The sequence below is a fragment of the Engystomops pustulosus genome, chromosome 7, assembly GCF_040894005.1.
Source record: "Engystomops pustulosus chromosome 7, aEngPut4.maternal, whole genome shotgun sequence".
Classification (NCBI taxonomy): domain Eukaryota; kingdom Metazoa; phylum Chordata; class Amphibia; order Anura; family Leptodactylidae; genus Engystomops; species Engystomops pustulosus.
Window position 1 is genome coordinate 134,004,791 of NC_092417.1, and position 13,378 is coordinate 134,018,168.

A 13,378-nucleotide genomic window follows, 5' to 3' on the forward strand; every position below is an offset into this window, starting at 1 on the left:
ATTTTCTAGCCAAGTATGAAAGCACACTGCTATGCCAGATGAGATGATGCTGAGTTATGAAAAAATAAACGTAAAATAAAAAGTAAATGGCAGACTGTGCCTAATTAAAATCAAACCCCTAATAAATTTTCCCACTTCGGTCTTTGCGATGGATATGTGCGTCACTAAGCGCTAAACACAACGGTCGCAAGTCTCACTACAAATTCCTCACAATATGGTAGTAGATGCACTGCAGCAAGGACAGCCACCAGCAGATCAACCAGAAATAAAATATATAACGCTATTGTAGGCCTAAGTAAGCCGTTTGGATTCTCCTATGGCTATTTTCTAGCCAAGTATGAAAGCACACTGCTATGCCAGATGAGATGACGCTGAGTTATGAAAAAATAAACGTAAAATAAAAAGTAAATGGCAGACTGTGCCTAATTGAAATCAAACCCCTAATAAATTTTCCCACTTTGGTGTTTGAGGTGGATATGTGTGTCACTAAGAGCTAAACACAACGGTAGCAAGTCCCCCTGCAAATTCCTCACAATATGGTACTAGCTGCAAATAAAAAAAAAAAATGTATAACATTATTGTAGCCCTAAGAAGGGCTGTTGGGTTCTTGTAGAATCACTCCTGCCTAACACTATTCTAATAGAACAGCCTAATGCTTTCCCTGACCAGCAGCAGCTCTCTCCCTAGCGGCATCCAGACACAGAATGATCCGAGCAGCGCAGGCAGGGGCTAGTCTATTCCAGGGTCACCTGATCTGGCCAGCCAACCACTGCTATCGACGTGTAAGTGTACCACGTCATGCTTGTTGGAGTGCAGAGTCTCCTGGCTTGTGATTGGCTCTGTTTCTGGCCACCAAAAAGCAAAACGGCGGGAGCTGCCATTTTCTCAAGCGGGCGAAGTATTCGTCCGAGCAACGAGCAGTTTCGAGTACGCTAATGCTCGAACGAGCATCAAGCTCGGACGAGTATGTTCGCTCATCTCTAGTAATTAGGACTACTTGACATTATGGGTAAAAGAAAAAAGTTTCGTTTTTTTTATTGCAATTATAATTGTTTTAGTAAAAACAACAATTTTTTTTATATAATTCTTTATTGCATGAAAAGAAAAAATAAACATTCCAATATGCAGGATATTCAGGTCCAAAAAATGTAAAGGAGCAGACTATACATCATAGAAACTAATGAACAGGTACTTGCCTGTTGATCAAATCAGAATGCCAAGAACAATCAATATAATCATTATGTGACCATCACATAGCGGGAGAGATGTATGTCATCTATATAATAATCCAATTCAAGATGAACATAGCTAAAATCAACAGAAAAGGTAAATAGAGGGCAAAATACAAAGTAGGGGTTTTCCAGAGGGTTGTAGGGAGAGGGGGCAATTAATAGTCCTGTATGGCTGTAAGTCAGGAGTGTGTCTAACTTTTTTCTATATTCTAAAATTTCTTATATACTTCAGCACCTACTTCTGCCTTTGCCATTCAACTCCTTTAGATGCTGAAATCACATAATTTGTACCAAAAAACTGTCAGACATGCACTGCACTATAATTTTCTAAAACTAGTACAAAAAGGGCATGGTTTTTACAAGGTATGAGGTTTAGGCTGCCATGGTAATGTGTAAGGGGCCACCTCATAGCACTTTCCTTAACACTGTGATATATTTGTGTGAGATAATACAGATGATTCAGCTCTAGAACTAACTAATAGTAATTTTATTATAATGGTAGAGACACATAATTAGTTTTAATTTGCTAAGAAAATGGGGACTCTGCAGTTTGGGCATGATAGATAGATATGTGTATATGGTAAGTCCAGGGGCATAACTAGCAGAAGCTGGGCCCCATAACAGACCTCTGAATTGGGCCCCCTTCACCTTAAAAACATACATATTTGTACACACATGCTGAAACAATCACAAGGATTTATATACTCATACACACGGCATATATACACACACACACATCCATTATATACAACATACACACAGATATACTGAATTTATACACACACATCCAGAATACACAACACATAAACAACATATACAGCATATATACACACACATCCAGTATATACAACATACACACAGATAAACAGCATATATACACACACACATATATTATATACAACACATGCAGAGAAATACAGAATATATACACACCTCTAGTATATACATCACACACACAGATACAGTATAATATGTATATATATATATATATATATATATGCACACACCCACACACCCACATCCAAGTATATCTCTATATTCACCTCCAACACTGGAAGAGTCTGGAAAACACAGATGGCTTTCGTCACGCAGGACTGGAACGTAGGGTTGGGATGTGGTGGTGGGGTCACGTAACCTGACCAGGGGAAGGGTAAAGTAGAAGAGAGGGCAGGCATGTGCTGGCTGCAATATGAGGTGGGAGTAGCAGGTCAGGCTGGTTCTCTTCAGTCAGGAGAGGTAGTGGGATGGACCAGGACAGACAGCCAAATTATAATCTGTTAACCCCTTAAGGACGCAAGGTTTTTCGGCCGATTTCTCGCTCTCCAACTTCAAAAATCCATAACTTTTTCATTTTTACGTGTACAGACCTGTGTGAGGGCTTATTTTGTGCGTAACAAATTTTACTTTCCCGTGATGTTATTTATTTTAACATGCCGTGTACTGCAAAGCTGAAAAAAAATTCCAAATGTGGAAAAATTGAAAAAAAAACGTCACGTGCGTCACGTTCTTGTGGGCTCAGTTTTTACGACTTTCACTCTTCGCTCCAAATAACATGCCTACTTTATTCTTTGGTTCGGTGCGATCGCGGTGATACCAAATTTATATAGGTTTTATTGTGTTTTAATACATTTTCAAAAATTAAACGAATGTGTACAAAAAAGAAAAAAAAAATTTTGCCATCTTCTGACGCTAATAACTTTTTCATACTTTGGCGCACGGAGATGTGTGAGGTTTCATTTTTTGCGAAATGAGGCGACATTTTCATTGCTACCATTTTGAGGTCTGTGCGACATTTTGATAATTTTTTATTTCATTTTTTATGTTATGTAAAAAGGTGTAAAAGTCGCATTTCGGACATTTGGGCGCCATTTCCCGCCTCGGAGGTCACCGCCGGCCGTAACCGTTTTTATATTTTGATAGATCGGGCATTTTGGGACGCGGCGATACCTAATATGTTTGTGATTTTTACTGTTTATTATGTTTTATATCCGTTCTAGGGAAAGGGGGGTGATTTGAACTTTTTATTAATTTTATTAATTTTTTTTATTTTTTAAACTTTTTTTTTTTCTTTTTTTTTTCACTATTTTTTAGACCATCTAGGGTACATTAACCCTAGATGGTCAGATCGCTCCTACCATATACTGCAATACTACAGTATTGCAATATATGGCATTTTTGCAGGTCATACATTACAATGAGCCACTGGCTCATTGTAACGAACCTGCATAAGCCATGTAGCCTCGTGTCAAAAGAAGACCCGAGGCTACCATGGTAACCGATCACCGCCCCCCGATGACGTTCGGGGGCGTGGCGTTCGGAAAAAAGATGGCGGCGCCCGTTGAAGGGGTTAATGGCGGCGCCGTTGAAGGGGTTAATAGCCGCGATCGGTGCAAGCACCGACCGCGGTTATTAGCGGTGGGGGTTTTGTGCAATATGCAAAAACCCCCACCTTTGTATGAAGAGGACTCAGCCCGTGAGCCCTCTTCATACATCCCTTATACCTCTGCGCCGTAGAGCTACGGCGCAGAGCGTTAAGGGGTTAATGATGTGCCATAGGCCCAATCCCATTACCTTTCCTGAATACAGATGACAAGTCACCAGCCCACCCATCTCATATGCGGCCTGCAGCCAATTGAGGTAGTTAGTCAGGTCAGGGGCATATAAATAATAAATTATAATTCCGCTATCTGTCCCATGCCCAGGGACTTCCTTAAATCGGGCTTTTCTTACGCTACTGTTAGCACAGACATTTTGGGAAAGCACGGGAGCACATTAATAAATTATACCATGCCTGTCCATCTCAGGCTCCCCTGCTTCCGAGCCCCGTAGAAGCCACTACAGCTGCTGTGGCTGTTGTCATGCCCCTGGGTAGTCATATAATATATATAAAAGACAATGATAACAGTGCCCCGACAATCGACTATTAATTTTGATATTTCTTCATTGAGTTGCAGGCAGTCTTTTTAAATTTGCTTGTTAATGAAGGTATTGCAAACAGCTTAAAATTATGTTTCAGCCCCTCCATGGAGCCATTTTCAGGTTAACAGGACATGACATGACCTGTTGTGGGTGGCAACAGATCACCTGACTGGCTGCTCAAATGTGAGATTTACCATGTGACCACCAATCAGCATTCAAGTATCAGGATGGTTACTAGTTTCACAACGATCACTTCAAGCATGCTCGTTGCATATGTTTGCAAGCTTTCAGCACCCCTGTGCTTGTGAGGGTCCGCCTACACTTACTTGTTCATAAGGATTTTGTGATGAGTACATTAAATTTTCATTAAATTTTTAGTAAATATGTAATGTATATTTAAACTAGCACTATATATAAATATATGTATACATGGGAGCTTAGGGATGATAGCACCATAAAACAGGCCCCACTGTCATTGCTTCCAATCAGGTGCACATTCAGTAGAATCAATAAACTTACTTTCTATAAAATGACACCACGGGAAAGAATAGGGACACCTCCTGATTAAGGATAGGCTTGAGACCTACCCACAGTAAGTCTTTTTTATACGTATGTTGCAGCCTGAAAAAGTTTTATTTGACTGCTGTGTTTAGGCCTTTCAGGACAATCTAGTACTTTGTGCCATGTACCGTATATACTCGAGTATAAGCCGACCCAAGTATAAGGCGAGACCCCTTCTTTTACCACCAAAAACTGGGAAAAACTATTGACTTGAGTATAAGCCGAGGGTGGGAAATGCATTGGTCACAGCCCCCCCCCCAGTAGTATATAGCCAGCCAGCTCCCAGTAGTATATAGCCAGGCCTGCCCCCATGTAGTATACAGCCTGCCCCTAGTAGTATACAGCCAGCCCCCAGTAGTAAACAGCCAGCCCCCAGTAGTATACAGCCATCCAGCCCCCAGTAGTATACAGCCACCCCCTAGTAGTATAGAGCGAGCCATCCCCCGTGTAGTATAGAGCGAGCCAGCCCCTAGTAGTATACAGGCAGCCAGCCCCTAGTAGTATACAGGCAGCCAGCCCCCAGTAGTATACAGCCAGCCAGCCCCCAGTAGTATACAGCCAGCCCCCAGTAGTATACAGCCAGCCCCCAGTAGTATACAGCCAGCCCCTAGTAGTATGCAGCCAGCCACCCACTAGCAGTATACAGCCTGCCAGCTGCTAGTAGTATACAGCCAGCCTGCCCCCAGTAGTATACAGCCAGCCTGCCCCCAGTAGTATACAGCCAGCCTGCCCCCATGTAGTATACAGCAAGCCTTCCCCCATGTAGTATACAGCAAGCCTTCCCCCATGGAGTATACAGCCAGCCAGCCCCCATGTAGTATATAGCCAGCTAGCTCCCATGTAGTATACAGCAAGCCTTCCCCCATGTAGTATACAGCCAGCCACCCCCCCTCTAGTATACAGCCATCCAGCCCCCAGTAGTATACAGCCTGCCCCCCCAGCACTTAAAAAAATAAACATATATACTCACCCTCCGATGTAAACATATATACTCCCCGATGTCGGCACGTCCTGTCTTCTACTTCCCTGTGGCTCCTCTTCTTTCTTCTGTCTTCTGTCATGGACACGGACATGTTTTCTTTCACCAGGCACATACTATGACGCAGCCGCTGCTGACGTCATAGTATGCGCCGGCCAGGAAGATAACATGGCCACGTCCATCACAGAAGACAGAAGAAAGAAGAAGAGCCGCTGGGAAGAAAGAAGATGGGATGCGCCGACATCGGGGAGCCGCGTAGAGCATCGGGACGCCGGAGGGTGAGTATATAAGTTTTTTTTTTTTAATAGACTCGTATATAAGCCGAGGTGACGTTTTCAGCACATTTTTTGTGCTGAAAAACTCGGCTTATACACGAGTATATAAGGTAATTGCACATTGCTTGTACATTTATATGTATGCCCTAAACATTTATATGCTTGAAAAGAGTAATCTAATCGAATGGCGCACTCCGGGGTAATTTGGTAAAACGGTATTTTATTGACAATTGGTTTTATTTTATAAGGTCTTTCAGTCACAACGCGTTTCGGGGCGCAAGGACCCCTTTTTCAAGTGGAAAAGACTTGTGCCACAGGTATTGTTGAACATCCGGAGGCATTGTTCAACAATACCTGTGGCACAAGTCTTTTCCACTTGAAAAAGGGGTCCTTGCGCCCCGAAACGCGTTGTGACTGAAAGACCTTATAAAATAAAACCAATTGTCAATAAAATACCGTTTTACCAAATTACCCCGGAGTGCGCCATTCGATTAGATTACTCTTTTCAAGCATCACCCACACCTCCTGTGTCGTCTTTTTGGCGAACGACACATAGGAGATCTCTATCTGAAGGCAGCACCCGCAATACCTAAACGTAGTGTTGTGCCTACCCCCAGCACAACCAAACACGGTGAGCACATTTCTCTCTTATACCCTTTGATAGTTTCTAAAAAAGGTGTCACACTATTAGCGCTCTCTCCCTATCCTTCCTTGCCATTCTCTACCCCCTAAACATTTATATGTATGCCTTTTTTTTTTTTAAACTATGGCTCAAAATTTTTGGGGTCACTTAGAAATGTCCTTATATTTAAAGAAAAGCAATTTTCTTTCAATGAAGCTAACATTAAATGATAAATCATAAATACACTCTGTATATTGTTAATGAAAAATGACTATTTTAGCTGCTAACGTTTGTTATTAATTCAATATCTACATCCAATATCTATAGCTAAACCACCTATTCAGTGGTTTAATGGTACATTGTGTTTGCTAACTGTGTAAGAAGGCTAATGGATGTTTAGAAAACCCTTGTTCAAGTATGCTAGCACAGCTGAAATCAGTTTTGCTAATTAAAGAAGCTATAAAACTGACCTTCTTCTGAGCTAGTTGAGAAACTGAAGCATCACATTTATTTGTCCCATGAAACTCTCACAAAGGCCAGAAAAAGAGAACTTTAATGTGAAACTAGACAGTATATTCTTGTTCTTATTAATGAAGGGCATTGCATGCACCAAATTGTCAAAATTCACCAAGGTGAAGATATACTATTATGGTGTGTCCTTCTCCCTTCAGAAGAGAGCACAAACAGGCTCTAACCGGAATAGAAAGAGAAGTGGGAGGCCCCGCTGCACAACTAAGCAATAAGACAAATACATTGGAGTCTCTAGATTCAGAAACCGACACATCACTGGACATCAACCAGCACCTTCATTAAATAGTACCCGCCAGATGCCAGTGTCAACCTCTACAGTGGCTCCAGGATGCTGGTCTTCAGGGCAGAATGGCAAAGAAAAATCCATATCTGAAACTGGCTAATAAAAGGAAAAGATTAATATGGGCAAAATAACACCAACATTGGACAGAAGAAGATTGAAAAAAGTGTTATGGACAGACAAATCTAAGTTTGAGGTGTTTGGTTCACACAGAAGAACAAGCATATGATGGCAGTGTGATGGTCTGGGGTTGCTTTGGTGCTAATAAAGTGAAAGATTTCTACAAGGTCAAAGGGATTTTGAATAAGAAAGACTATTATTCCATTTTGCAACGCCATTCCATACCCTGTGGACAGTGCTTGACTGGAGCCAATTTCATTCTACAACAGTACAATGACCTAAAGCACACCTCCAAATTATACATGAACTATTTAGGGAAGAAGCAGGCAGCTGGTATTCTATCTGTAATGGAGAATTCACCCAGTCTCCTTCCCATTGAGCTGTTGTGGGAGCAGCTTGACCATATGGTATGCAAAAAGTGCCCATCAAGCCAATCCAACTTGTGGGAGGGGCTTCTGGAAGCATGGGGTGAAATTTCTCCAGATTATCTCAGCAGATTAACAGCTAGAATGCCAAAGGTCTGTAATGCTACAATTGCAACAAAGGGAGCATTATTTGATGAAAGCAAAGTTTGAAGGAGAAAATTATTATTTCAAATGAAAAAAATTACTTCAAACCTTACCAATGTCTGAACTATATTTCCTATTCATTTTGCAACTCTTTTGCAAATAAAAGTATGAGCTTTCATGGAAAATACAAAATTGCCTGGGTGACCCCAAACGTTTGAGCAGTAGTCTATACAAAGTAAGTAACAAAAAAATGTTTAGATTGTATTATCTATGAAAGAAAAATTTTGTCTATGTATCATCTTTCTCAAAAAGTGAGCTGTATATTATAAAAGAAAAATTATGTAAAACATTTAACCAATATTAAATAGTTAAATAATTTCAATTTTTAAACATGGCACATTACTCAGCTGGTCTTATTGACATACCACAGAAAAATGGTACTGCAGTTTTAGATTAACAGAAATTTCTGGGATCAGATGGCAAATATGTAGAGAAATGATGCAAGATGAGAATCTGAGTATACAAGACAGATTCTATGTCACATTCATTAGCAGCATATGAACACGAGGGAGAGAAATATATCAGTTTTCAACATTCAGGCATTCGTCATACAGACAGCTATTCATTCATAACCTGAGCTAGAAAACCATCTGGACATCTTTCTTCCACAAGAAAGTGTTTCTATGATAACAAAGAAGCTGTAGACACTCGCTATTTCATGTTTTTAATTAAATGTGTTTTTTACTCGTCAGGCTCCAAGGGTAGTGGACTCACTGGACCACCACGGACGATGACGTAAGCCGACGCCTGGGACCGGAATCTAAGTGGCACCCAGTTTTCAACAGAGCCCGTTGCAAAGAGGGTTGGACTTGTTGTGGCGTGGTACCACCAGGTTGTTCCACAGTTGTGACTTGTCCACAGTAGCAGCCAAGGCAAGGTACAAAAATGGAAGGAAGGTTCGTGGTCACGAATAAGGAGGAGGTCACAGCAGGCGTCACAGGGTCACATCAGAGGCAGAGCAGAAGGTCAGGGCTGGTAGGGTAAATGGAAATCTGGGGTCACAACGGGAAATCAAAAAACAGGCACATGGCAACAAAACAAGCTTTCTCAGAGGCACATAGCACAAAGATCCAGTGAGCAATACTGGGAGAGGCTGGCTTTTATCAAATTTCCTGGGAATGGCCAGCATCAATTAGCGGTGCGCTGGCCCTTTAAATCTTCGAGCGCCGGGCTGTTGGAGGAGCAGGAGCGTGGGGAGGTAAGAAAGCAAGGAGGGTAGCTGGGGACTGGAGCAAGGCACGAGTGTGCCCGCGACCCGGCACGTGGGTTGCAGGGACACCCGTGACATAAGTAATGACTGCAGAAAGCTCTGGACATCAGACTTGGATGAAAGTTTCCCTTACAACAAGACAATGACCCTAAGCACACTAAAATAACAAAGAAGTGGCTTCAGAACAACTCTGTGACTATTCATTACTGGCCCAGCTAGAGCCTTTACGTAAACTCAATTGAGAATCTCTGGAGAGACTTGAAAATGGCTGTCCACCAATGTTCACTATCCAACCTGAGGGATCTGGAGAGGATCTGCAAGGAACAATAGCAGGGGATCCCCAAATCCAGATGTGAAAAACTTGTTGAATCATTGCCAAGAAGTACATGGCTGTACTAGTACATGTGATAATTCAGTTTTTCTTGTTTAAAAAATTTGCAAAAATACCTTCATTTCTGTTATTTTCTGTCAAGATGGGTGCATAGTTAATAAGCAAAAAAAAATTTTGGATCTTACCATTTGGCTTAAATACAACAAAATGAAAGGGGTCTGAATACTTTCCATACCCAGTGTATAACAATCACTACAGCTACTTTACATGGCCTTCAGCTTATGAAGGCTACAACTTGTAACCCGAGAGTATAAAGTAATGTGCATATATAGTATTAATGTTATGCATGTGTTCTTTTGACATTCTGGCAGACAACATCTCCAGAGCATTGCAATCTTATAACATGAACATAATGAAATCATATGGGGAACAGGTGCAAATTTTATGAGTTTAACAAATTTTTTTACAGAAATTATTCTCTTCATCCATCTTCATAGAAATGCAACCATCTCACTGATGGTGATAAATGCAGTACGGAATTTGCAATTAATAAAACCGGCAATCTTTATCAGATATAGCAAGAGTAATTGCGTGAGACCAGAAAATGTGCTTGATGGAAAGTGTTGAAAATGTTAATACTGTATTAGGTGCACATAACCAGACCAGAACAGTGAACTTTTTGATACTGTACCTTCTTGTTACCATCAAAACTATTCTTCCAGAAATTAAAAATGTTGGCCAGTTTAAATTAAGATCACTGGCAGCCATGGGCACTGTAATGTGGGTACTGCAAGGGAGCTTCTAGATATATTGCACCTATCGGCCAGATTGGTACATCTAATATATAAAGAGGAGTGTGTGTATGTATGCAAGTATGTCCACTAAAGGAATCTGCACTGTCGCATTTATAAACACCAGATTGACTTTGAGCTAAATTTTTCACCCCACGTTTTCCAAAATACACTTATTAACCACCATATACAGGAACCATTGTCTGCTGCTACTGTTGCAGTTAGAAGCTGAGCCCTGATTGGTTGCTATCCTGCCACAGGTCATTAATATGAGCTCTGAGTTTTGAATGGTTACTATAGGCAATGAGTATAAGACAGCTTAAGGTAAGACAGTCACTGAAAGAGAAGGTTTAGAGACTGCCACTGGAATAGATGGTCAGAGACCGCCATTGGAAGAGACTGTCAGAGACCATCCCTTGGAGATGGTCTCTGACAGAGAAGGTCAGAGAGAGACTGTCAGTCAGAAACAAAGAGACACAGAGTCAGAGAGACAGATAGATACATATAAAATATTTTTGTTAGCCCTTTCTATTTTGTTATAGCTAAGAGAAGTTATTTCCTATACCAGGCAGCACCAAGATCTACAGCTAGTCTAATATATAAAGCTGAGTGTATATGTGTGTATGTCCACAAAAGGATTCTGCACAAACGCATTTACGATCACCACATTTTGCACAGCCACTCCCTGTGACTCAGGGAACGTCATAGACTAGGTTCTGAGTCAAAATTTTCACCCTGCTCTTTCCAAAGTACACTCATTAACCACCATTTTCTGCTGCTGCTGCAGTAAGAAGATGAGACGTAATTGGTTGCTATTCTACCACAGGTCATTTATATGAGCTCTAAGCTTCGATTGGTTACTATAGGCAATGAGTATAAGACAGCTTACTTGTGAGATAATATGGATTCTGAGATAGGGGGAGATTTTTTCAGAAATGTCTGAAAAATGTCTGTTTCCAGTTGCTCATGGAAACGAATCAGAGATCGGTTCTAATTTATAAACAGCTGTGGGAAAATGAAACTTGAGCTCTGATTGGTGGTCATGGGCAACAAGAAGAGTGCTGCTCTCAGACATTTCTGATAAATCTTCCCATAGACAAAGTAACAGTAAGAGACAAAGACAGTCACAGACAAAGACAGTCAGACAAATACAAAGACAGTCAGAGACAAAGACAGTCAGAGACAGAGAAAACCGGAGTCAGACAGTTAGAGACAGAGACACTCACAGCGACTCAGGGACATGCAGAGACAGAAATGGTCAGAGACAATCAGCGAAAGAGACAGTTGGAGACAAAGACAGTTGAAAACAGAGACAGTCAAAGATGGACAGAGACAGTCAGAGATGGATAGAGACAGTTGGAGAAAGTCAGAGACAGAAAGAGACAGTCGGAGACAGAAAGAGATAGTTGGAGACAGACAGAGACAGTCGGAGACAGAGATAGAGACAATCAGAGAAATCCAGAGTCAGAGAAAGTCAGAGACAGATAGAGATAGTCGGAGATAGAGACAGACAGTCAGAGAGAGACAGACATTTAGAGACAGAAACAGTCAGAGAGGGTCAGAGGCAGAGACAGAAGAAACCATCATTGATATGGACGGTCAAAGACAGTCAGAGACATTTGGAGACAAAGACACTCAGAGAGAGAGAGAGAGAGAGATACATCTAAACATTAAAAAAAATAAACATTTTAAATTTTTTTTGTTATAGCCAAAAGCAGTAAATAACCAAAAGTTATTTACTGTCCCAGGCAATGCTGGGAGAAACAGCTAGTGGTAAATAAAATGAACATTCTGAATAAATGTTGCCCCCTCAGGCACCTAAAAAACATTGTAATACTTTAGCCAATTAGTCACTCAGAGAAAAGGACACGCATGTGAGGTGCAGTAGGTTCATGCTACCCCTACCTTTTTTATAGGGCCAAAACAAACACTATATGGTATGGTGGGACTTGAAGTTCAACTCCCGCTGATGTGACAAAATTACAGCTTTGGTGTTAAAAGATGATCACGATACAATGAGCTGTTTTATTGGAATCTATTACAAGTACTAGATAATAATACATTTTGATATTTATACTTACACATCAGCAACTTTGGTCATTAGTCCTTCCAAGGACAAAACAGATTACTTTAACAAGTATAAAATGATAAAATATGTATAAAAAATTGTACTGAATATTAAGAATCAACAAAAAAGCCAATCAAAAATCAGCTGAGGAATACAAAGGATGATACATATAATCGCATACAGTAAAATTAAGCTGTATAACTGTGAGTGTAATAATAATAATTTTTTATTTATATAGGGCACACAGATTTCGCAGCACTGTACAGAGCTTGACAACCAGAGGACCCAGATTAAACCCACGCAAACATGGAGAGAACATACAAACTCTTTGGAGATGTTGACCTGTATGGAGTAATGGTCAGAACTATGTACACAGGAAAATACTTAGTTCTTAAATACAACACCATGCTCTGTGCATAAATACAGCACAATTTTCATTACATAAAACAGCACCAATCTCTTTACATAAAAACAGCACCAGCACAAATCTATATACACAAATACAACACCAAAACCAAGCTCTTCATAAATACAGAACTAGCACTAAGCTTTCAAACTATTTACACAATGAACTACAGTGACCATGGTCCAATACTACACTGCCATAAAAGCTGCATCCAACCAAGGCACATCAATGTTTTTTTGCTTGTATGATTTATACATGAACTTCTTGGTGCTACATTTTATGGACAGGGTAGGATCTTGGAAGATTAAAATAAATACATAAATACTAGAGATGAGCGAACATACTCGTTCGAGCATTAGCGTACTCGAAACTGCTCGTTGCTCGGGTGACTATTTTGCCAGCTCGAGAAAATGGCATCTCCCGCCGTTGTGATTTTTGGTGGCCAGAAACAGAGCCAATCACAAGCCAGGAGACTCTGCACTCC